This window comes from Anas acuta, chromosome 1 (assembly GCF_963932015.1).
Source record: "Anas acuta chromosome 1, bAnaAcu1.1, whole genome shotgun sequence".
NCBI lineage: Eukaryota > Metazoa > Chordata > Aves > Anseriformes > Anatidae > Anas > Anas acuta.
The window spans coordinates 65,101,510-65,128,137 of record NC_088979.1 but is presented as its reverse complement, the minus strand read 5'-3'; the positions used below and the strand labels follow the sequence as shown (position 1 = coordinate 65,128,137).

Below are 26,628 nucleotides of genomic sequence, written 5' to 3'. Positions count from 1 at the left end.
GAACACCATATGCAGACAGAAGTTCTGGTATCTTCTCCTTTACCTACTCTCCATTGTTTAGATGAATTGTACTATATAATACTACTTAAAAGTCACAATATTTCACAAAACTTACTTTGGGAGAATTATAACGGAACACACAAGACACAAGTATCACTGAAGAGGCACATTAATAGGTACTTAGATACTTAAAAGTCCATACACACACAAAATATATATATATATATATGACATTGACTAATGATATCTTCTAAATATGTCAGATTGTGAATTTCTAGCTCATTTGCTTCCTTTTCTTTCATATGAGATTTGATTATTGGATATGGAATGTACCTAAATAAGGATTGTGCATGAAACAGATTTTACACCTTTAATTACAAGTAAGAATTGGTTAATGCTGTTGTATCCATCACCTCTCTTTTTCATGCTGATTCCATACAGTCTTTATATAGAAAGGAGTGAGTATAAAATGGGACTGCTATGAGCAAGACAAACTTGGGAAGGACTTGTATCCTGAATAGTTTGGTGGAAGTTTTCCAGCAGGCTTCTGAGCCTGGATAGTCTTGGGTTCAAGTGTGTTTGTTGGGAGACCCTCATTGCAAACCTCTGTTTTTAAAAGGTGAGCAGGGGGATTGTAATTTGGGGGTAAGAGGGCTCTGAACTGCCTTGCCTTCCGGCCTTCTGACTGCAGTGGTGGCAGGTCTGGCTTCAGTTCTTAAAAGAGAGTTTTTTTTGGCTAAATTTTCTAACCCAAGTACCTGCATTGTTACATGCTTAGCACTGACATGCAAATACTGATGCTCATACATATGTATGAATATGTCAGTGTCGGTCTTCAGCCGTGGATAGCTGTATGCTTGACTGGCATGTGTGTTACTGACTACTTGATTCTTGGATTCCAGTGATTTTTTAAGACAGCTGAAACCCCATTTTTTATTTATTTTTTAGTTAAACAATTAAAAAAAAAAAAAAAAAAAAAAAAAAAAACAAGAGAGAGAGAGAGAGAGAAAGAAGAAGAAAAGAGAGAGAAGGCGAAGGTTGATTTAAGTTTGGAATTCTGTTTTTGAAGGTTTTTTTTTTTTTTTTTTCCTTCCTTTGGCTTTGGTGTTTTCTCTTAAGCTGTGTTTCAGCTTGCAGCAAGTGGTTGGCCACCCCTACCCTTCTGGTTCCTTGCTTTCTTTTACACTCTTCCAGAACATGTTTCATGCCTTCCTTCTTTCTTGTTTAGACTAAATTAGCCAATGAACAACCTGACCCAGCTGCTTAGCTGTTCCCTGATCTGCATTTTACTTCTTAATGAGCTCAGAGTGACAAGCTATTTAGGCTGCTCGTTCCAGCATCAGCTCTGACTCCATCTGTAACTTTAGTGCCACTTCTTTGTCAGCAATGCCAATTACAAATGTGTGCCTTTCTAATTTACAGCACTCTAGTTATAACGCCCACGCTGTGCTCCGTGTGTTCTCTCTTTGCTTCTTCTGTTTGTAGTCACCTGAGCAGACCTTCAGATTGTCAGAGCAAGGGTCTGCTACATGGCTGGCATTGATCAGCTATCTATAGCACCATATACAATTTGGCACCATGCAGATTATTTGCTCCCTTTCATCTGCCCTGAATTTGGAAAGCTCAGTCGGTTCACACGGGGTTCTACGAACCTGTCTGTGCATTGATCCTTCTGTGAACTGGCAATCCTGGAGCAAATGTGTTCCCTCACATATGATACTGCAATATGGGAAAAAGAATTACTTACTATGCATCTGTAGGGCTATATTATATTTTTCTTGGCATCCCCCGCATTCATCTGCAGAAAAATCTTAAATATGTTCCTCTTTTGCCCATGAGCGATAACTAGGACTTTATCCATTTCTTTGTGTGTATTGTTAAAAATGCAGAATCTCCTGAAGTCTACGATAGTAGCTTGCTACTTGCTACAGTTGTAGCAAGCAGTCTCCATTTCCAGTAGCTTATAATTTGGTCTTCTGATGAAAAAGCATCTACCTTCTGTTGCTGTTGTTACTGGGTGTGCAACTTTTTTTGACCTTTCAGTCTTCTCAGAAGTAAAATTTCTATCTAGAAATATGTTTGAGGGGATACTAAAGGAAGCAAACTGTTTGGTTCATTAGATTCTCAAAGAGACAGTTCCTCAGACTTCATGACAGGTATATTTAAAATTAATTAAAAGACAAAACTACTTTGTAGTGTTCATAATCTACTTTTTTTTTCCTTTTTTTTTTTCTTTTTCTTTTCATATCTTCATGTTTCCATTGTTGTTACAGTTGGATGGATGTGTAAAGGCCATTATTATCTCTAATCATGCCAGATAATACAAGAACAATCTTAGTGTGAGTGTGCTTTCTTCTGCTTTATTTTTATTTTTTCCCCCTATTTGGACCATTTCTTAGAAAAGGTGGAACACTCTCATTTTTTGTATCAGTATGAGGAATGAGGGAACTCCCCAAAAATGATGAACATCAGGTGGAATGTGTTACATATTTGTTAAGGTAGGACAACAGGCTTCCTTCTATGAGTTACCAGGCTATATTTCTTTTGTCAGATCCTGTGAGGTACTTTCAGCTGAAATGAGTGCATATCAGCCAACATATTCCTAAAATTACTAAACCTTTTATCTTCCATGGGCAAAGGAAGTGCAACTTGGCTTGATACGCAGTACAAAAAAAGCACTAAAGAGCAACATTTAACATATATTTCTATGATATTATTTTCTCTTCAAGAAAAAAAAAAAAAAAAGGAATCTCTGGGTAAAATTGTTACTCACAGGTTAAAACTGATAGAAAGATGTTTGTTGCATTCAGGAATGTAACAGAGAAACTGCAAGTCAGAAATATTCGTTTTAGAAAGTTTAGATCTTGAACCTGTAAAACTTTCTATGTAAAATTGCTGAGTTCAGACAGATCCACTTGACAAGACTGTGTGTGGATGGATTTTTGAACCATTTCTGGTCCCTATATGGTCAACTATTCATGACATAAGTCAGTTTTGCAGGAGAAGAAAACAGTGAGGGACAAACAGTCCAACATTTAGCATTTCATGAGCAGCTAATACTGAAGTTTACTTAAATCATTACAAACATTATCAAATTTTTATATTTTATAGGAAATTCTACGATAAATGCTTCTGTATAGGAAATGTATCTTTGTTAATTACAAAGGCTGGCTGAAGTGAGCAATATATCTAGTTTCTTATATTAAACAAATATAGCAAGCCTAAGTGATGTCAATAGCAAAACATATGACCTTTCATTTTTTAATACTGCAGAATTCAGTTTATCTCTTTGTTGAAGGTTCCTCACTGAGAGGCTAGAAAAAAAAAAAAAAAAAAAAAAAAGGTTTTAATTCTAAAATATTATCATTAAAATTGGTATTTGTGCCTCAAAAACTTACATATGCTTTACTGTTTTGAGTATTTCAAACTTTCTAGAAAATGAGGAATTACAATTGTCAGTGTCCTTTCCACATGAGAGACTGGGTTGATGCCTGTAAGTTTTTCAGCTAATAACTTCTTTTAAATTAGTGAAGAATTCTACATATATGCAAGGAGAAGTAGGTAGTCTTTTTAACTCTGTCTTTTTTTTTTTTTTTTTTAAGTTTAGTGCTAACAAGAATAAAACAATTTATTTTAGACATATTATTTTAGATTCAATAGGAAGACATGATTCTGATCAAAGTCTGTTTTCTGCTGTTCTCCTCCTCCGTCTCTCCATCCTCTTTCAGGGAACATGCTAGGGGTGTGCTGGAGGGAAGAGTGCAGTGGTGTATGGATTGTGTTGTGCCCTGGCTATTCCTCAGCTGGTATATCAGCTACAGGGCATGATTACAAGCTGGCACAACTTAGAGCAGCCCTGAGGCTGCTCAAAATTGCACTGGGGCTGAACAATCCCCAGATGGCCCCAGGAGTTGGGACTGCCATTGTCACCATATTCCATTCCTGCACTCAGAATACCTTAGGCAAGGGAGAAAAATGTAGCAAGTGAACAGATCTGGAGAATTATGAATATGTCATTTTTAAGTAGCCACTTTACAATTTATAGGATCAAGATTTCCTCATTAATTTACATTGATATTACATCAGTTAAAGAACTGCTGTGTCAAGATAGGTCATCTTTTCCCAGCCTTATTTTTCTATATTTATTTATTTATTTTTTCTTATGGCATCAAATTAATAAATTAACTCATTTTAAGACTAGAAGTCTACAAGGCAATATTTTAACTTAACTTCCTGTATTACATAGGTCATTGAATTTCATCCTGTAATTTCTGCATTGAACCCTATGACTTGTAGCTGAGCTAGAACATACCTTTTAAAAAGCTATTCAATATTGATTTAAGGACTCCCACTGAAAAAGGATCTACCATGGCCCTTGGTAATTTGTTCCAGTGATTAATTATCCTCAGTGTTAATATTGTGCATCTTATTTTCAATACCTCCTCTTGCAATGCAGCACAGTTTCAATGGGAAAGACAGGAAACATATTACAGTGTTCTATAGAGAACCACAGAGCACCAATCCACCTGAAGCAAATATATTGTCACCCTCTTATTGCTTCCTTCCAGAGGTAATGAGGCATCAATAATCTTGTGAAGACCCCTGAGAACTACAGACCTACCTGTAAATAACAGGGGCTCAAGCATGACATAAAAACTGATCTTCACCTCCTAAAAATTGCCAGAGAAATACCCACCTTTACACAGGATGAGCTTGCTGCGTGGGTCAGAAGGGCTAAGTATGCAGGTACACTTATTCCCTGGCTTGTACTTAGTATCCTCAAGGATGCAGAGGTGATTTTTTTTTCCCCTGAGTGTGTGTGGCTGAAAATACTGCAGTTATCCCGATCTGTTCACAGAGCACATCATTTATCAGATTGGAATTTTTCATAAATTTCTATAGAAGCTAACATGGTGATGGAGGTGGCTGGAGGATATCAGCCTCCTTCCTTAATTATAAAACATAAACTATTGCTAAAAGGAAATGAAACCATTGCTTGTTTTCAGGCTAACTAATGCTGTCAGAGTAGCCAGTGGCTAAGAATTGGTTGCATTGCCTTCAGTGCTGGATAAAATCTTCTGTTCGTGAATGAAGCAGTACAGTTGGTACATGTTTTTCTCTTCACTTCTTCATCTCCAAATGTGCTTTAGTCCTAACCTAGAGGGACCACCTGTGAGTAAGAGGGTAGTTTAGTCTCCATGCTTATTCACTCCTTGGTCTCTCTGCTGAGACTGTCAAGCTAAGAATGCCAATTAGTTCAGCATTAACAAGCCTCTTTATGTGTTCTATTTGGCCTAAGAATTGACAGCTTCAGTTCTGAATTTTCTTGGTTATGTGGTTTTATGTTAAATTCTTGTTTCTCATGAAAATGCTCTCAAGCCACTAGTTGGGCTGTAACTAATTGTTTCAGAATTAGGAGTGGGCGCAAATCAAAATCTGGTCTGGTTACCCTTGGACTTGGATACATCACCAAATCTAAACTACACAGCTCACGCTTAAATGTGTTTACCATGCTCCTCTGAAATAAATTGTTTTGTGAAAGCTGTGAAAGGTCTTACTTTTGTATTGGTGATTGTGTATGGGTCTGATACAGAAGCAAAGAGTGGGGCTTGTAGCAAATCCTGCTCAGGGACAAATTTTGAAAAGTGAAAGAATTTTAATCCATGGTCTATATAGACTTCTTTGTACTTGTAAATTGCTATTAGCCCTCACCCATCAAAGTACTGCAAGTGCTGACTACTTCTGCGCAACATCAGAGAGATTGTGCTTTCTCCTGCTTTATTCTACATACTTAGGAAGAGAGGTAGCCTCCAGAAAACCATGCTGCCCCACTCCGTAGTTTTCATCTCTTCTTAAAACCTTCCATCGTGATCACTATAATGAAAAATATAATAAATAATTAGGCTATTGTACTGCTGAGATCACGGCACATCTCTGTATCTGGGATTTTTTTATTGCTTCCCTGTCCCTACCCACCCCATTGAACACTTTTACTAGATGTGTCAGGACTGATATTTTTGTGACTATTTGTACAGGGTCTGCACTCCACTGGAGTACGACTTTGTAGTCTAGATTCTCATGCTTTGTAGCACCACTGATATGCAAGAAACATTAAGAACCTGCAAATAAGGCAAAACGAGAGAGATTGTTTCTAATTCTGTTTTTCATGGGCTCTATTGCACTAGTCAGCATGCCTGAAAAATGTCTCCATGCATGTTGTTTATAGCCTTGTTGCATTAGTCAGCTTCCTTTAATAAATCAGATACGAGTTGTGACATGCTGTTAATTCAATCACTAATAACCTGCTCAAATTGCAAATCTATGTCAGCAGGTTGGTGTTGATTAAGTTGTAGTTGCTACTATCATATTGTTTTAAATGACTGATAATTTTTATTTGCTGCACTGGTAGACTGCCCTCTCTGATTTTTGTTGTTGGTGGTGGTGGTGGTTGTGGTTTTGTTGTTGTTGTTGTTTCCCTCTCCCCTTGTAAGCTTAGAGAAATGACACAAATGACACAAATGGCCCTGTGGTGGTCCTCTATAGGCCTTTCTCCTCTGTTTGCTGCAAAGAGAGCTGGTAGCCACTAGAGGGGAGGAGACTGCCGGCTTTCCTGAGTGCTTCACGCTACAGCTTGAAGGTGCAGAAGCTGTCACAAGACTGGTTGCCCAACGAAATGGTTTTTAAAATTTTATGAAGGTTAGTAAAATATAAAAATAATAAAAAAAATGTTTTCCCCCCTGCCCCCAATCCCCCTTAATGCACTTGAACTATTAATTTCTCAGCACTTAGGCTCTCTTTGGAGTGTTGGTATCTCAGGTGATGACTGGGGGAGGGAAAATCATACCGTAACAAACATTTAAAATGTGTCTGAAGATAATATGTTAAATTTTTCAAAGCAAATGTTATATTTTCTGTGCAAGGATAGTGGCACATTAGTGTTTTGTCAAGGAACAGGAAACATTTATTTCTTGTGTGAAATGAGAAGTTTTGATTTTGTGTGTTGAAACTTTCCAAACATTCTGTCCATTTCCCCCACCACCCTCAGGAAACTACCGATGCTGAAGGAATGACTAAAGTAGTAGAAAACTTAAGCAGCATTCTAACAAACTTTTTGAACCATATAGGTTGTCATATATGTAACCTATTCTAACCCAGAAGAGCAGAAATTCTCATGTTAGCATCTGTAGATGTATAAATGTATATTTCTGTACCTTTATAGATACAGTCTGACCTTTCATTTAATTTATTTATTTTTTTAAACAGAGTAAAATTCTTGGTATTGTTAAAGAGCTATAATGTAGAACTGTAGCTTGTTACACTTACTCTCCTGAGTGTAATTGCACTAAGATCATTCAGTTTCCATTTGGAAAGCCAGTGGCAATTACTGGAATACAATGTATCATGCATTTGCTCACTGGATATAAAACGTATATACTAATTCGCAATAAAATGTAACAGCTGTCAGTGCATTTTCTGCTCTGTTACTTCAATAAATTGGAACTCTGACTAGAAAATGGGAATATTGCATTTTTACACACTCCGTAATGTGTTTGCTTTTTGCAAATACAATTTATTTTTTTCATGACAAAAATTGTGGTTTGTTATTACTGGTAGTGGATAAATATTCTTATATCAGAATGAATTACACATGGTATCTGTAAAGAAGTAGTAATATTTTCTGCTTTTTATTGTAGCCTGTCTCCCGTAAACAAAATGCACTTAACCTACTTCTGTCACATACTAGGTATATTTTTTGTTAGCACTGCAATGGTTGGGGGAAGGGGTGGGGGCGGGGGGAGATGGGGCGGGGGGAATATTTTACCATACCTCTGCAGGTATTTGGATAACTGGCTAATATTTTGCGGGAGACTGCTGTTTCCCTCTTGGATTTCTTTTTATTTTTATAAACCTATATATAGATAAATAGTCCTGAAAGACAGTTATTAACCATGATTCTTCACATTATGAACTAGTGCATCTGAGTTTTATTTAAAATAAAATGCCTGCACATTTGTGTAATTTTGTTACTTGAGGTCAGACTTTTCACAGATAATTAGCCTTTTACACACTGTGAAATCAACCTGCATTGGTTATTTGGCTAGACTCTTTGCTTCTGTTCTTTATTTCCCAGAAGGTTAACGTGCTGAAAATCTAGCTGCAAGCACATAGTACTGTCTCTTTGTGTTGCTAATTATCCCGTTGCATAATTATTAATATCAGGAGCAGGAAGAGGAAACAAGCACACCAAATAGTCGTGAATGCTAGTGTTCTGGCAGGAAGCTAGTCCTGCATTAATAAAATGTGCCTGTGCCAATATCACAGAAGATAGGAGCGTTCCTTGTTAAGGATCATTTATTAACTGAGATCATCTTTTAGTTCGCCTTGGGGTAATGACTAATGTCAATGGCAAATTTCACAGTTGTCTAGAGAAATGAATTAAATTTGTAATAAAAAGCCCTTCGGCTTGTTGTACATGTTCATTTATTGGAGTAGTTGAACTAGGAGAACTGTAAGGCAACCAAGAACATCGGCTTAATTTTCCTTACATATAATAGTGACCTTTAGCTTTATATTGAAAAAAGTTACCTATTATAGACTGGTAAATTAAATGAGAAGTTCCTCTAATGCAAAATAAACTAAGTGACTGAGCTAAGTTAAACGGCCCTTGAGCTTATGATTTTTTTTTTTTTTTTTTTTTTTTTTTTTGACAGAAACAAATCTTTCTTTTCTACTTCTGTTCTGTGTAAGCCTTCTAAAGGTGGTTTGATGTCTAATCAGTCAGGTAAAACAATACAAAGTGGGATGCTAAAATGTTATTAGAAGTCAAAGAATACTAGGATGATTTGAAACTTGGGATCGTATGTTTTGGATATTGAAAGTATGGCTTTTTTTAAAAACTTTGAGATGTCCTCTATGCATTTTCTCCTACAAGCTCAAAGAAATCTGCATTAATTTATATATATATATATATACATATACATATATATATATAGGTGGTGGTTTTAGTTTTGTTTGTGTGTGTGTGTATGTGTGTGTATACATTAAAAATACAAAAACAAGTCTTCAGATATTGTCACTGCAGGAAATAAATACAAAATTCTAAGAAAAATATCCAAATGTATGGATTGAGAATTTAAATCCTCCTCTGCTCCTAGATCAAAGGACAAAAAAAGTTTCTGATTTCAGTGTATGTACTTTAGTCTTGGGAAAGATAATAATCTATGTCCTACCAACAATTTAACACAGCCTGTATTTAACTGTTAGTGTAGTAGGTTTCTCCTCAAAGTTATACCATGCCTTATTGAACACAAGAAAAATATGGGGAAAATCCCAATGGACAGCAATAGAAAAATCCTGCAGCCACTGAAAGAAAATGGAGGTGGGAATGCATTTACTCTACCATCAACACCTACTTAGGCTTAGGATATGGTTATATGGTAAACTCCCAAATCATGAGATGCATGAAAAATAGTCAAAATTCACGCAAGAGTGTTGTCTTACTTTGTGTGTTTGTCAAAGTTCATGACAGAATTGCTGCACCAATGTTTGTAAAATGATTCCTGTGTTTTATATAGATTCTTCATTTAATTGTGTATAGTGTGTGTTTTTGTGTGATCTGATGGTAAAAATCTTGTGCTTGTTTCCATCAAAATTAATATGACAGTCATCCTTACTTAATTACCCTGAAGAATCCTGATGTTCTCTGTAGAGGAGAAGCACTTTGTCTACACCATATAATGAAAAAAAACAACTTTTTAAAGTTTGGTAAAAAGCTGTATATTTTAATGGATACTTTCCCCATAGTAAATATATTTTTAATAGTTTGTCAGGTGAATAGAAGGATGTTCTCAACACACCTGACCAGCCTTAGCAAGAAATTTGGAATGACTACTAAAATCATGAAAATGCAAACATAGATACAATTTCTTAATAGCAACCAGGACAAACCACAGGTTGTTAACAGAGATACAGACTTAGGAATTTTTAAAGAAATCTTGGCAACTCCTGTTTATATTATTCTTGTGTGACAAACTGAAGAGTGAATCATTTCAGATGTGAAATTAGACTGTGTAGGAAAGGATATAGCCAAGTGTACGATCCAGGGATTGTGATGCATCCACTGGGAGTCAGTGTTGCCGGGGGTCTTTTTTGCACCAGTCAGCTAATGCACCCAAACTAAGGAGGCAGAAAATAGGGAGTTAAATGTGAAGGTACAAAGCTGCTAATGGTAACTGTTTATTTTATCTGACAGAGAAGGTCAACTTTAATTTTGTATCTGTCACATGCCTGAATTCTAATGCATCATCTTAGCAGCTTTTAAGAATATTCCAGAAATGGTTACCAGAAGATAATGCAGAAAAGAAGCATGGTAGTGTTCATAAATGGGGGAGGGAAACAGTAGACTTACATTATTCTTTGGTACAAATCCTTTCTAACTTTAGTGGCACACTGTCTTCTTTATTTAAAGTTCAGATTAACATTTATTGCTTGGATAGGATGATACCTAATTGAAGAAAAATTGTCATCTCTATGGCTCTGAGCAAAATCTAGAATTTTATCTTTTACCTTACTTTAAGTGCAGAAAAATATTTTAGAATATCTGTTTCTTAAGTAGTAAACAAACAAACAAACAAAACACTTTTGTTTAGCTGTGTGAAATTGTATTTTCATGCCAGCAAGGATGTACAGTAGCTAGAGGTTTTCATTTCAAAAAGGCTCTTCTAAATACCAGCCATTGAAAGATGTGAATATGGTAAGCAAAACCTGTGTTTTTAAAATAAATATTCTAATACCTGCTCAGAATGTGAGTATGGGTATGTACTAAAAGTATGCAATACTTTACAATAGTTTTCACTATGTTGGCTTTAAGTTGTGGGATTTTTTATTTTATTTTATTTATTTATTTAATTTTAAGGCAGAGGGAAAAAAAGAACATAAAGCTAGAACTTGATCTAAGCATGATACATAGTGGCTGTATGCAGGTATTTTCAAATTTAAATATGCAGTTCTCTGAAGCAAATCAAGATATGTCCTTATTTTTCTGGAAAAGGAGAACTTCCACCTAATTTTCTTCCACATTTTTTTTTTCCCCTTAGAAAGTGTGTAAGTGAAAATACAAAGCACCTTCCAAGAAACTCAGCTAAATGAATGCCCTTCAGGTAGGAATAGGAAAGTATGTTATTATTAAATGATTTTATAAATATACATATATATATATTCTTACAACTCAAGTACCATAATAACCATTTGATGAATGCCTTGAGTACCTGCACCACTTGTCAAACTGTTTCAGAAATTCTGGTGTGAGAAGTACCTGAAATTTAGGTATCTTTATGTAAGTTGGCCAGATATAGATTAAAACAGCTGAGCTTGAAAATATTGTGTTACTTTTTTTTTTTTCCTATTATTGTTATTGTTGTTCTTTCTTTCTTTATTTTTATATTTATTTCCTTTTTCTTTTTTATTTTTTTGCAATTCTTTTAGTCACCTTTAGAAAAAGATCTTTAGTCTGTGTTCTCTGAACTTTCTGTTTGCTTAAAATAAATTTGGTATTTTATACTAAGAGGTATTTTCTCTTCTCTTCTCTTCTCTTCTCTTCTCTTCTCTTCTCTTCTCTTCTCTTCTCTTCTCTTCTCTTCTCTTCTCTTCTCTTCTCTTCTCTTCTCTTCTCTTCTCTTCTCTTCTCTTCTCTTCTCTTCTCTTCTCTTCTCTTCTCTTCTCTTCTCTTCTCTTCTCTTCTCTTCTCTTCTCTCTCCTTTTCTTTTTTCTTTTTTTCTTTCACTTTTATATTGTATTATTTACTTTTCGTATCCTTAGCTGACCATAAAGCAGTATGGGACGAATAAAACAGAGATGGGTGGGGCTCTCTGAAAGATTCATTTCTCTCTGTGCATTTCTTTGCTGTAGAATAGACTTTATGCTTATTCACAGAAAGGGAGTTCAGAAATGTTTTTAGAAAATGCAGATGTGAAAAGCATTCTTAATAAGGATGGGAAAAGAGTTTGCACTCCCCTTTTAACCATGCTCTCACCTCAGCCCTTTTCAGCATGTAACCTTATTCTCTGTGGGATTACTTGGATGAAAACCAATTAGAGAACTGCTCACACAATATAAATGCATACAGATTAGTACAGATTGAACAGTACCAATGCCAACTAATCATACAGTATATAAAGTCCTAAACAATATAGATATTAAAGAATGATGGGAAAATGGACTCATATTGTTGTAAAACTGAGCACAAAATGGAAGCAGCATAAAACTGTTTATTTAAATAATAAATAAAGTATAGGCTTTCGCTTTCCCCCCTCCTTTTTTTTTTTCTCTTTTTTTTTCTTTTTTTTTTTTTTTTTTTCTCTTTGTGGCAATCTGCCCATAGACAAACTAAGTATACCAAAGAACATGTCAGCCTACATGTTTTCCTGGGTATTCCCCATCCCTTCATGGTAATGCTACTTCATTGTTGCTGTTTCTCATCCTTTAAGTGCCCACCCCCTCGATAACCTCACATGCAGTGCTTATTCTTCAGCTGGATTTAGGAGGAGAAAATGGTCTCCTCCAAGAAGGATGCTCATGACACAAAGATGTCTAGGAGGGACTCTGAATATATATGAGTTATTTTAATGCATGGCCCCAAAGGACTGTGAGACCTGGAGGGTTTGTTTAGCTGAATGAAACCTGAAGAACCGGGAGATCAGACATCGTTTCCCATTGCATTGGTATTGTCAATTCCTGACATTCCAGGGAGGATATCTTGAGGAAAATACAGTACTTTTTCTCTGCACGTCTGTTGCCCAGCAAAGGAAATGAAATGAAGAGAAAATGCAAGTCTCCTTCAGGTTTCATGCTCCCTCCATACTACAATGTGTGTTCTGATGTGTCTACAACTGTGGTCACTTATTTCCTACTATTTCTGTTACCATTAATAAGCAAATGTTTTCATGATTAAGAATAGAGCCAGGCTTTCTGACAAGAAGTAAACTTTTTCAACCCTTCTCCAATATTTCTTTGTTATATGTAATCATAGTGAATGAAACCTTTTGAGTCTTTAAGTGATGTCACAGACAATTTTCAGTCTGTTCCTAATTAGAACCATGTGAGGTATCTATTACTTACTTTAATATTGAAAGGGATTTTTAATACATGAAAAACCTTTTGGCAACAGTCTTTAAAAAAATGTGCTAGAATTTTGAGTGGACTCCTTTTCATCTTCTCCTGAATGTTTGTCTGACTGATTTCTTAACTGTTGAATTAAATTGTCCTCTTACTATTACAACAAATGTGAGAGTAATAAGTCTATCTAGATATATCTACAAGCCAAAAGTAAATGATAGCAATACACATAAAAACAGAGTCATACTCATATAGATAAAAAACAAAAAAATAATAAAAATATAACAACAACAAAACATTGAGACAAGGAAACAGAATACTTTACAGGAGAGATTGGTGTATACATCAATCTTCTCCAGAACAGCTGTCATTTTTAGACCAGCCATGATTATGCATTGAATTTTACTCTCATAGTGTTTGCTATAGTATTCAGAAGAAAAAAAAAAAAAAAAAAAAAAAAAGCTAATTATCGTAGTAACTCCCTGTACTATATGGTGCCTGTTTGTTTCTAGCTTCAAAGAAGAGAAAAAAGAAATCTCTTCTATCATGGATATTACGTAATTTTAGTTGCCTTTTTGTGCTCCAGTTTTAATAGAGACATGCAGGATCTCAAAAGCCTGCATGCATTAATCTTTCAATGTACCTAAAACCCAGAGCCAAATCTTGAAATGCGTACTTGGGTACTAATTATGTCCTCACAGAAATATTGGGTGGGCCCTTTTGTGCATGATGTCCTAGATGATGTCTAGATGTTATCACTTCCCTAGATGTAGTAGTCCAGTAATGATTCTCCAGTCATGATAGTATATCATTTTAGGAGACATAATGGAGAGAGCGATCAATAGCTAATAAATTGCCTGGTATCCAAGCAGTGTGACTTGTTAATGCCACAAGGCAGAAGAGGGCAGCAGGTTCCCACCATCTAGCTTGAGTTTGTATAATCCACTCCTCCGTCCAGAGTTAGCTCTAGACCCACAGGCAATGGGTACAGAACTAACTGTTTCTTTGGTAAAGCTTTTCATTTTGATCCACAGATGAAAATGTGCATTAGCAAATATGAGGAACTTCATTGGGAATTTTGGATTTTGTAGCAGGGATGTTATCACTGGGGTTTTTCATGCCAAGTCTCAGAGAATTTGAGGGAATGCTGACCTTTTTCATCAGAAATTCAGAACTGATCATTTGACCTTTAAAAAGAAGTATCTTCTTATCATTGATATGAATAATTTCTTGGATTGCCTTGAATGAGACTTATCTCCTCAAATGCCATTCTTGCCTTTACATCATTATTGCCTAGCCTACCCTAATCCAACTGTAGAATAGAACCAGCTGCCCCTGTTGCACTGCTATGGAAAGCCAAACCCTGATCCTTCTCAAAATGTAAAAAAGTGCCCACTCAGTTCATCTGATGTTTAAGTCCCATGAGGAGATGTTATTACTTACTATAATGACCAACACTGCAGATAGAAAGTCCTAATTTAGAGCACTTTGCCACATCACCTATCACAGCAAGTCAAATTAAGCACAATTTAAAAGTAATTAGTCCTGTCTAACAAGTAGGATTGTGTTATGCAGATTGACAATGAAAAAATATTTTTATTTTCCTATGTCACATATTTTTCAAGGACCACTCCAGGAACTGAGGCATCATGAACCCAGAAGCTTTAAAATAGTGAAAGAGCTATTAGGTCATCAACTCCTCCCTTCACCTAGGAGAGATTATTTACTGACAGAATAGTCTGAAGCACTTTGTCCAGCCCAGGGTTTAATGACACTTGTGGTTGTCTAGAAATTCTGGCAGCAGCAACAATATTCTACATTAAATAAATAAATATATAAATAATCATTGGACAAAACCCACTAACATAGGAAATGTTATATGCTTAGAGTCTTTATGTGAGGTTTTTGCAGTCTCAGAAAACACTTCCAGCAGAACCATAGAAGGTCTGGGCCAGTTAAGGAAGGATGTCCATGATTTTGGAACATAAGTTATAAATGTTAGCAGAGCATTGATTTTTTAATAATAATTTTTATGTTGTTCTATAAAAATGTGTTGCTGGGAAAAAAAAATGAAAAAAAAAGTAAAGGATGGAAGGTTGCATTTGAGTGGACAAAGGAGAAAATTGGCTGCCAAGGGTAATAGAAGTGCAGTGTAACACTATTTCTGTTTTAGGTATAGGAGAGTATAAGAAAGCAGCACACTGATTACTGATTCATGTGAAAAAGCTTGCTACCTCCTGAAAAGAGTACTAACAAGACATCATGGGTGAATTCCTGTCCCCAAAGAAGTGAATGAGGATCTTGCCATGGACTTTCTTGAGGATAGGATTTCACACACTAGCTGAAATTTTGTTTGTGTCGTGCAGAGCCAAGGGGTTGATGCAACTTCAGCTTATGAATATACACATACAGCATTCACCATACTGGGAAACGAAATACAGTCTTCTGTGTTTCAGAAAGAAATTCTGAAATTCTCTATTCAAAGAAATAGAGAGAAGTCAAAGTCCGGGGTGCTTTCTATACCATCTCCAGACTGGTGCTCATTTCTACTAGGCTGATGCTAGCCCCAGACATTTTTTATGAGTTTGCATTCCAGAGAATAGCCTACCTGAAAGACATTTTCTTTCAAATTTTCTCTAAGTCCCTTTTAATATTCTGTTGATGTTCCTGAATGTGTAAGTAAGTAATTGATATGTTATTGTTATGCTTAGATTTCAGGTGTATTTTGAATACTATCTTCAAAGAAGTGGTGTCAGAGCATCATGTGAATTGTGAAGGAAAGGAATGTCATAGCTGACTATCTCCTTGTGACCAATAAAGCTTTGTGCCATGCTCTGTCAGACTTCACTCTGTCATTGATACTGTCAGTTCTCCAGGCTTCCTGCTAGTCATATTTACTATTCTAGGCTGGGGCAGGGGGGAACTGCCCCTCAAATAGCTCAAATTGCTCAGTGGGAATGCTGGAGATCAGGATGAAGACCTTGAGTGGATTAGTGATCTACTCCTTAGTAGATGCAATGTTGTGTTTTGTACTATTTGGTGCATCCGTATGTGCCCTGGGTACTTCTGTAACACTTGAGCTGTAATTTTCATTGAGATCATCTTCACCTGCAGTTTTAATAATTCAGGTTTAATATGAAAGAAATTATACATATGGCCTCACAGACAAATCCTGCAAGTGTTTCACCTTTCATCATTTATGTTTATAGAAAAGCTTCACATTTTCCACAGCTTGTTCACCCTCCCATACTAATAAATCTGGATTAGAGAGAGAGAGAAACAAACAAACAAAAAAATGCAACATTTTAGAAAGAGTACAAATAATGTATTTTTGAGTATGAATTGTCTTGGAGGACAACAACTCAAAGTGATTTTTTTTTTTCATGATTTTCAAAAATGTACAAACCCTTGTTTTACACTTATATTTTTGATGTTGCAAATAAAATATTGTTATTGTCCATTCTATATGTTTCTGGTGCCCTGGGAATAGTTAAATAGAGCATTTTCATATCAGAGAACCCAGAAGTAAAGTGGAAAATACGTATCAAAAGAGATAATATCCTGTTAGAGTTGAGGATACTGAATTTAGAAAAGAAGAAAAAAATTCTCAGCTGAGATCTGTCATTTCTGCTTCCTTCATCTGCTTTAAACTTACATAATGAACAAAACTTTTTAGCAATTTTAGCATTCTCCACCCAGCTGTTCACATAAGTACGTTGCTTCTATAGTGAAGCCTACATACAGAAAACAGATTTTGTTATAAATCTTAAACATTTCAGTGATACGAAGAAAGGGAGACCCTGTGTGCCACTCATCTTACTCAAAGAAACATGGCTGCTAGAGTTGGAGGTGCACACTGATGAATAGGATGTTCCTCTAGAGTACTCCATCATTTTGTCTCCACTGGGAATTTAGAATGGTTTCCTTAAGACGAGTTAAAAATATAAGTATGGTTTGTTCAGGGTTTCTACCCTGAAGTCATTAGTAGAACTATGGAAAGAATAAAAAATGACTAGATCTTATTACTGACGTCTGTTGATGGTACTGATAGCCTTGTAAATGTCTGTACTATAGAAGAAATACTATGGGTGAGCCTGTGTCTGAGAGAAGAATGAAAATGCTGCTAGTGGGATTCAGCTGGCCTTAATTCAAGCCATTGTACCCAAATGTCCAGTAATGGCCACCTATGATCCTAGTCCAGCTGGCAGCACACTCATATAAAAGTCTCTGTGGAGATACACAGCAATTAGAAAGAAATGCACATAGAGTGAAAGCAATTGCTGTTGAAGAAGCAAATACTGGGAAATGCTATGAAACCAAGTTTCTACTGCATGTGTAGCCTTTAATCCTTGTAGGATTCAAGCTGCCTACACCAAAGTAGAAAGCACTGATCACCTAAGCATATTTGAGGAGATAGAGCTGGATATGACTTATACTGTGGTGGAACGACATATGACGCTTGCTCAAAGCAAGCTGAATACAAGCAGAGGTCAGTCTTGCACTAGTGAATGGTACCTTGTATGTGGATATACAGTGTTACTGGAATTCAACAGTGGCTAGCACAGCTCATTATGCTACACTGGACATAGTAGAATTGGGGTTGTTATGAGATGAAACAGTGCTTGCGGTTGGACAGGTTACCCTGAAAAATGTATTTGTGTGCACAATGACAGTATTTCTGTCATAGGATCCTCTTGTCTTTGTTAAAAATATGCGTTTCACCAAAATGCAATTCTACTAGACACTGCATTCTTGCGGTATTTAAAAGAAAGAGACTAGATTAATACCCAGGAAATTCCTTCTTAGAGAATGGAATTTACTTCTGTGGATATTTATATTGAAGTATTTTTTCTTCTATAAAAATGTCTGTGAAGAAAAAGCCATCCAGGAGTGATTTTTTTTTTTCTTTTACCTATACAGATGATTTTTAAAGAAATTTTGTTTTCAGCTAGTTTGGCTCTGCCAGCTTTTCTGTTGGGTAGTATTTGGATTTTTGTTAAAAAATCAGAATTTATGTTTCTCTGTCTCAGGCACTCTCTAAGTTTAACTCACATAGAGCCAGTAGATGATGATTTTGTTTCCGTCCTGATACAGTAAAAAATAACCTCTTCATATTAAGATGACTTTGCTTTTTTGTAAAGATGTGGCATACAGGTCAAAATCAATATGTATCCTAATCCTTTGTGGAAAGAAAAGATGGATAAAATGCTTTGAGACAAAATTTTAAAAACAAACACTGCAATTAGCTTTTATTTAGTCTTTTTTTTTTTTTTAAGACAATGATTTTCATTTCATATGGAAATGTAGATTTCTTCAGAGTAATTTCATGTTCTTTTTGGTTTAAAGCAACTTTTTTTCCTTTGATTACTGAAATATGCAGTTCTCTCTATTTAACACGTAATACCAAATCAACATACTTCCCCCTTCCTTTTTTGCTGATGACAGTCAGCAGAAATCATGTTCCGAAGTGCCCTGAGAACAAGGGCATTGATCTCAAGTGAGACTTTCGTGCCACCTTCCCCTTGTCACTTTCAGCTGTAATTTGTTAAGATATCAGCTCTAAATTATTAAATACTTTATAAGTATAAATAATTCAGCAGTCAACAAATAAAGTGACAGCTCATTAATCAGTTTCCGTACACGTACATAGGTGGCATGCAGTGGTCTGTGCCGGGGTATGAATACTGCTCTGGATCATATGCATTGCTTCTTCTCACCTCAGAAAAAGGTTTGCGTGTCTTATAGGTTTGGGATTTGTTTGCATCAGACCAGAGAAGTTCTTCCTAAATTCCAGTACAGTGTTTGTGGCAATCCTTAAGGCTTTTGCTGCATGAGACCATGTTGATCTGTGGTCCTTCCTTCCTTATGGCTGGATTTAAATCTTACAAAGGCAAACTCGGCTTGGCAGCACCAGAAATCAGGCAGTGTGTTTATAAGTGGGCATACTGCAAAGTGACATGATCCTCCTAACAACAGGACTACCTCTTTCTTGTCTTGGGCATCAACTGAATGAGAAAAACAGAGTGTGAATCAGGCTGATTCTCCTGTGCTGCCCATATGATTAGGAAGAATTCCCTCCTCAAGATTTCAGTAAAGCTGTCATTACACTCAAGCAGCATGTATCAATGAAATGTTGTTGTTAGAACACCATATATTCCAAATGCAAAGTATTATTAGAGTTTCACAGTACAAGGAAGGCCTATTTAACACTCTCATATTCTACCAGGAATCCATCAGTGGGCACAAATCTACTTTTCTCTTCAGAAAAATAAATAAATAAATAAATAATAATAAAGAAAATCCTCAGACACTGTTATCTCATATTACCATGAATATTCTAGGTAAACCTGTATATGGAGATTATGCACTGCGCTTAGATTTGTTGGTATTTTGGAAAAAAAAAATAATATATATATATATATATATTTATGTATATGTATATATATATATATTCACCAGAAAATGTTTAAATAAATAGTGTGTGGATTTTTGTGTTTTTATACCACCACATGACAAACAGAAATGCACAGTGATCGCCTGTAAGCCTTCGATTTCATCAGTGCAGGTGTTGCAGATTTGGATTGGCAATAAAAAGTTTCCACAGGAAGAATGGAAGAAATGGCTGTTTAACAGCTTTGCATTCTCATCTTGCATAGAAAGCCTGGGAAATTCTTGTCATAATGGAGAGACACGAAGAGGCAACTGAAATGATCCTAAGTCAAGGATCAATCCATCACATATAGGAAAAGATTATGTATGTGTCAATCTCTCTTGCTTTTTGATGCAGAACAAATGGTTGTTACCCTTGGTAAATGGTTTATATGAATGCCAGTGCAGCATTTTAATAGAACAGGCCAAGGACAGGGAGACCTCAGACTTCAGCACAGTCAGGGTTTCTTGCTGGATAAAGCACTAGACTGGAACTTGCAAGACCTAAGTCCTGCTCTGTTTGATGACCTTGAACAAGTCACTTCACCCCTACACAACACCCTTATAAAAATGTGATAATGATATTGACCTCTTTTGCTACAGAACTGTGGGGTCTAGTAGTTAAAAGTCCTGCTTAAGAGCAAGATGGTGTTGTCACCCCATGTGAAGTTGGAACTTTGATGAGACGGATTTTGGACCACATGCATGCAGTGAAGAGATCCTAAATTAAACTGGTGATTTAATTTATGTAAGTTCTTAAAAAGAAAAATGTGAGCACCTGTGATGAAGCCAGTCTGAATAATATATAGCATGAAAGTGCAATGGCACTAACAAGAAAATAATGTGGTTCAAAATCTGAGTATAAGAAATGACAAGCAACTGGCAGAGGAAAACCTTTGCTAAAGGGAATGTGAATCTGTGGTGAAACTGGGTAAACTATGCCGATTTTGTAAAAATAAAACAATATGGAAATTTTTCTTACAGGGGATCAAATTAAAAAGTATTCTTTTATGAAAGCCCTAGGCTGAAGTGCTCATATGTAAATAAGGATTAGGTTCTGATCTTTCTTGCAATTGAATGGAAGCAGGAATACACTATCTAGTTCAGAACTTAATAGCTGGGACATGGGAGTGTTTATTGCAAAGTCAAAACATCTCATAGTGAACTGAGGGTGGAAGAAACATATCTGAGATATTAGTTTTCTGACTATTAAAGAATAGTCTCTGGTCAAGGGATCAAGTTTGTGGATAATGAGTGCTTTTAAGGTCTGCAAGGTTAAGATGGTGTGGCATCAGCTATATATAAAGTGTTAGTACTGACACTCGAAGCAGAGCTCAAGGTGAAAGTTAAAACTGTCATGGAACAAGGTGGCTGAAAAAAGTTGCAAGGCCAATTGACTGGATCAGCAGTATGGTGGCAGTTAGAAAGACAGGCAAACTGATGATCTGCATCAATCCAAAAGACCTCAATAGCATACTAAAGCGCTTATACTGTTCCCTGCCAACAGTCACTGAAATATTGCCAAATCAAGCAAACACAATAGTCTTTTCAGTCATTGATGCCAGAGATGGCTTCTGGCAAGTGAAACTGGTTGCAGCAAACAGTTACTTGACAACTTTCTGGACCCCGTTTGGGTGCTATCAGTGGCTGACAATGCCATGCAGAATGGGAATTGCTTCAGGGGGTACCAGCAGAGATTGCACACAGCCCCTGAGGGTTGTCTGCTGCAGATATCAATGCAGATGACATTGTTTACGCTCATGTGGGAGGGCAAGGAATGAGCTATGGCCAACAATGATCAGAAATTTTCTCTGGTAGGGGCAGCAAATGTAAGATGTACTGACTCAGAACAAAGCTTTCCAGCCTGTGAATATATATAAATATATATATGTCCTGTTTCTGGTGGTGGCTGGTGGAGGAAGTCAAGAAGTATGAAAATAAGCCAAGCACACAGTGATATTTCTGAAAGCTTTTTTCTACACTGCAGCGTGTGGAGACAAGAGTGGCTGCACAGAAATATACATACTGAACACCTTTTTATAGACTTCCTCAGGACCACCAGTAACTTCTGAGAAATGTAATTTCCCTCTGCAAAAAGTAATTACATCTTTTTTTTTTTTCTTCTTCTTCTTTTTGCTCTTATATGAACGATTTGTTTTGTTTTGTTTTGTTTTGTTTTGTTTTGTTTTGTTTTGTTTTTAAATTCTGCTCTTCTTTGTTACAATTTTTCTTTTATGGAAGTCATTTTTCATGCTCTGCAATTCCCCCACACTTCCCAGAGGTCTTTTAAAAAGTTATACTTCAGTTACCACTTCTCATTCATCTATTACCAGGGCCATTTGATGATCCATTCCTTGCCATTAGTGATGTGTTTGTGAAGGTATTATTACTAATTTTAGTGTTTCTGGAAGTTATTTGTCAACCCTTTTTGGCATGTATTTCTCAATTTTAACTCAACTTTCTAAACCTCATGAATTCATTCAGACACAGCCTACAGTTTTGAGTGACTGCTTTTTCTTAACATCTAATAATTCTATAATTAGTCTACTGAGTAAAAATGTCATTTACTCATGATTAATTTTAACTGTTTCTTATTTTATTTTTATATACTTTTTTGTGATCATGCAAAAGTTTTAAATTATTTTTTTCATAAATTATATGCATTTTTGTTTGTTTACTGTAGTATCTTTTAAACCTCCACCATCTGCATTTTACTCCTTCACTTATTCTTTTCAAATGAATTCTCTAATTTTTATGTTGTTCACCTGTTTGATATTAAATATTTTTGTAATATATATACATATATTTTACATTTATGTTTATTGAGTTTTTGTATGTTGACATTTACCATAAGTTCTTGATGGTCATGTTCTGAGCTGGGGTTTGTTTAAGAGTAAGTAAAAAATTTTCTGCTGTGGATTTTCTTTCCAGCTATTCCAAGTATGTTGTCTAAATTGTCCTGTACCTTGATGTTCTATTTACCCACAGGGTAAATTCTTTACCTTCTCACTGACGTTTCCACAACCTTTTGTGTAAGGATAGTAGAACAGTTTTCACTATGTACTTTCTCCAGTCAGGAATGGAGTTGTAACTATTCTACTTTATTTGCAGGTATAACAAGCATTTTTGCCTCATTTCACTTTAGGATTTTTTAATGTACTGACTTATTTTTCTACACATATGCCTATATATAATTTCCTGAATACATATGAATATATATATTCCTGAATATGTATCATATGGGAGACAAAGGTCCTCTTAGTGAAGGAATAGCTTCATACGTTAAAGAAATCTTGTAGTGAAATGAGACATAACTATAAACAAACAGAAACAAATGTTAAAATAGTTTTTGATTATCTTTTAAATCAATTTCCTTATTTTTCCATTTTTTATAGGAATTTCATTTTGCTTTCTTTTTTTCTTTGACTGAAGAGAAGGAAAAGGAAAAAAAAAGAAAAGGAAAAGGAAAAGGAAAAGGAAAAGGAAAAGGAAAAGGAAAAGGAAAAGGAAAAGGAAAAGGAAAAGGAAAAGGAAAAGGAAAAGGAAAAGGAAAAGGAAAACTTTATTTATTCTATTCACTGCTAAATTCACATTGTCAGTTTCTTGGCTTCTGTTGTACATCAATTCAATGAATTCAGAGAACTGTTTATGGTAACTCCAAGATGTCACCAGTGATTCTCAGCTGAGAATCATGTAGGCTTGGCTTCTCTCTCTCTCTCTCTCTCTCTTTTTTTTTTTTTTTTCTCATTATTTCACTTTTCTGGCCACTCAGTTTTGTGGGAAACCTTGTAGTTCCTCAGCATTTCAAGAACTGATACAATTGAGTGCTCAAAAACTAAGTATCATCTGCAGATTTGGAGATGTCACTCCCTTTTAAAGATCACTGATGGCTGCCTTGAAAATAAACCAGCCCAACTCTCAGCCCATTGGAGACCATATTACTGTATTCCATCTAGAAAACTGAAGGACTTTTGGTTATGAAAGTCTATGATAGGACTTTGCTTCTTATCATTTAATCATCTTTTAATCTATATAAAATTAAACAAACAAAGCAAACAAACAAACAAAAAAATATCTCTAACAGTCTTGTCAATTATTTGTTTCTTTCTGGCATCAAATACTTTTTGAAAATGAACATGTTTTCATGTGTCTATGGTGTTATAGAAGTGTGGTGGGGGCAGTGAGGTAGTATTTTCTTTATAAAAAGATCTATCTCTTTCCCATGGAACATTTATCTATAGTCTTTGTAATATGATTTCTTATATACTCTCTTTACTGGAGATAGAAGTCAGGGATCACTTCCTGAGCCTTTTTTTGAGAAAGGAGTTGCACTGGCTGTCTGCCAGTCCTGTGCTACAGTAGCTTTTTGTCATGTAGTTTACGGATCTTGGTCAAAAGTTCCTTGAGATCTTTTGGGTAAAGGCCATCCAGTTCAATATCTTACTTCTTAAATCTAAGTGATAATGGCTTCAACTATTCAAGATCTTGCATAAAAGTCCAAAAATAAGAGCAAAGGAATCTGTTCATACTTTGAAATTAAACCTTGTTATTTAAAACACTTGAATTCAAAATGACCATAATGTTACGGTATGAACTGAATTGAAGGAAAAATTTCAGAACATTAGAAACAGAAGTGTGTGTTAACTCACCTGTTAATACAAGTTAGCTTTTGCCTGCCAGTTACCGTCTTCATGTTTCCTATAATATTTCTGCAGGTATCTCTTTTATGAATTTTGCCACACATATAAGAGCATAACTGACCTTACATTGAGCAACATGTAATGAATATTAATAATTGGTCCATGATTAAAATATATATCTTATACACCTTTTTCTATTTGAAAACAGTTCCCTAAGAACTGTTAGATATTTATATTTGTCTTTTGAAAGAAGAGTAACACCTGGCATGCATTTCTCTATAGAAAATATTTAGCTTCACATCACACATCTTCCTTGTTAGGAAATGAAGAGTTAATTAATCTCTCTTTAGCTGCTCTCCATTTATAGTTCAATCAGAGACTACATTCTAGAAGATTCAAAGCTAGTACAGTTCATAGACATTGAAGTAATTTTGTACCACTATATCATGCTACCAGAGGGGATATCAAGATTACAGTTTTAATGCTGAATATTGAACACATCAGACTGAAGATGTGGAGTTCTTAATTGCTGGAGTGTAAGTGTCTCAGCCCAAAATAATCTGCAACAGAGGAAGTTCACTCAGCAACTTTTAAGACTTGTTTCTTCTATCTTTTATTATTATTATTATTACTATTATCATCATTATCATTATTATCATCATTATTATATTTTATTTATTTATTTTTTAAACTTAAATAGGAGATTCTCAAAAAAAAAAAAAAAAAAAAAAAAGTCTGCTGAATGGTTTTGGACAGAGAATGTAGAACAGGGTGAGTTACAGTTTCATCAGAAGCTCATTTTTTACCGTGTGTCTCTTTGTTGAGATAATTACCCAGAACTCGGAGGGGAATATCCTGACCATTTCTTCCTTCTTTTCCTGGAACAGTGTCTTAAATCATCAATATTCTTGCCAGCAAATAAAATAAAATCTACTGAGTCTTTTTTAGACCTCCTGGGAGCTGGAGATATCCAAAACTTCAAGTAAGAGAGAGAATTTGATTTATTTTATTTTATTTTTATTTTTTATTTATTTTTTGGAACACATGGGTGTATAGAATACAGAATGTTTAACTAATGGGGAAGTTGTGTCTTTTAGAAATTTTACAGAAGTAAAGTTCTTCACTCCTTCAGGTTTTTGTTACAAATGTCCAGATGAATACAGCTGGGTTTTGATAGACAGAAATATCATATGTCAAGTAAAACAAAGTGATTCATTGTTGTTTGTTCTTAATAAATAAATAAATAAAAATCCATTCAATTTGGACTGAATGAACTTTCTACCCCCTCCCTCATTTTAGCTGATGAATCTTTTGCTTCTTCCAATTCATCTCCTCCCACTCCCTGTCTTCCCTCAAAAATAAATAAATAAATAAATAAAAATACAAAAACAAGTTCCCCAATATAATCACATCAATGATCAAATAAAGAATGAATGTTCTGTGATTTTTGGAAGAGACTAACACACCTCTGAGGAAAATTTATTCAGCTCACTGTGTTTTATATAAAACATAATGGTATAGTAAAAGGGAAAAAGATGAGATTTTAAATTAGATTCTGGAAACCTGTATTGGAAATTTCATTATGAAAATGAAACAAATAAACAAACAAACAAACAAAAACCAAAAATAATTTCTATCTTGAACTAGCAAAAACAGATTTTTTTTTTTAATAAATTTTCCCCATAATGCTTTGGGCCAAATTATTTTGTTCAGCACAATTTAAATATTTCATTTTGATCTCCTTATTAATGATTTTCTCTAAAAGCAATTTCAGCTTGGAAAGAAATTTTGAAATAAATATTCCATTCCAAAAATATTAAATAGGGCACTTGGGTGTTATTGAAATACTTAGCTTTATTTTCAAGCTGACATGCTTTACAAATACTGTGTTTCATTTTGTTTTGTTTTGTTTTTAATTAAAATTTTATGTTAAGTAGTTCAAAACTGTGTGATTATAAATTTGTGAGTCAAGTCTGTTTCAGGGGAAATATAATTCTTCTTAAAAGAAACAGGTGGCTGGGCACATATAGTTTGGACTATACTGATATTTAAATGATGCATAGAACACAGTTTTGTGTAACAATGTATTTCCAATTTATGAGGAGGTTTAATTTTATATGTGTTTTTGTTTTGTATTTTTTTGGGGGGTGGTGGGTGTATCGTGTCACGATACATTTTGTTTTTCAATTATGTTCAGAACTAACCTTCAATAAGCACAGTATAGCTGTGTTCTGCAGATTGAATCCAAATTAAAGTATCTATGAAAGCTAAAAAGCTTCTGGGTCTGTAATCCTGACATTTGTAGTACTACAACTACAGAATGCACTGTGCCATGAAGCCGTTCCTAGTCCCAAACTCTGTAAATTTTACATGTATGTTGTTGCTTATTATTTATACTCACATACAGCTAAAGGAACAAGAACTCTGCCATGCCAAGTAGTACAAA

At 35.2% G+C, this 26,628-nt stretch overlaps 1 long non-coding RNA gene across 2 annotated transcripts in view; it reads left to right on the top strand.

Annotated features, from left to right (window-relative positions):
• The first annotated feature begins 4,583 nt into the window (after positions 1–4,583).
• LOC137850146 (uncharacterized) overlaps positions 4,584–26,628 on the top strand; it is a 34,171-nt gene continuing 12,126 nt past the window's right edge. Inside the window, exons 1-4 of one of the 2 annotated variants that reach the window (XR_011092301.1) lie at positions 4,584–4,746; positions 6,544–6,696; positions 11,097–11,159; positions 15,825–16,411. This is a non-coding gene — a long non-coding RNA (uncharacterized lncRNA). Of the gene's footprint in view, positions 4,747–6,543; positions 6,697–11,096; positions 11,160–15,824; positions 16,412–26,628 lie in introns of those variants that run through there. The other variant, XR_011092300.1, reaches the window with a different exon arrangement.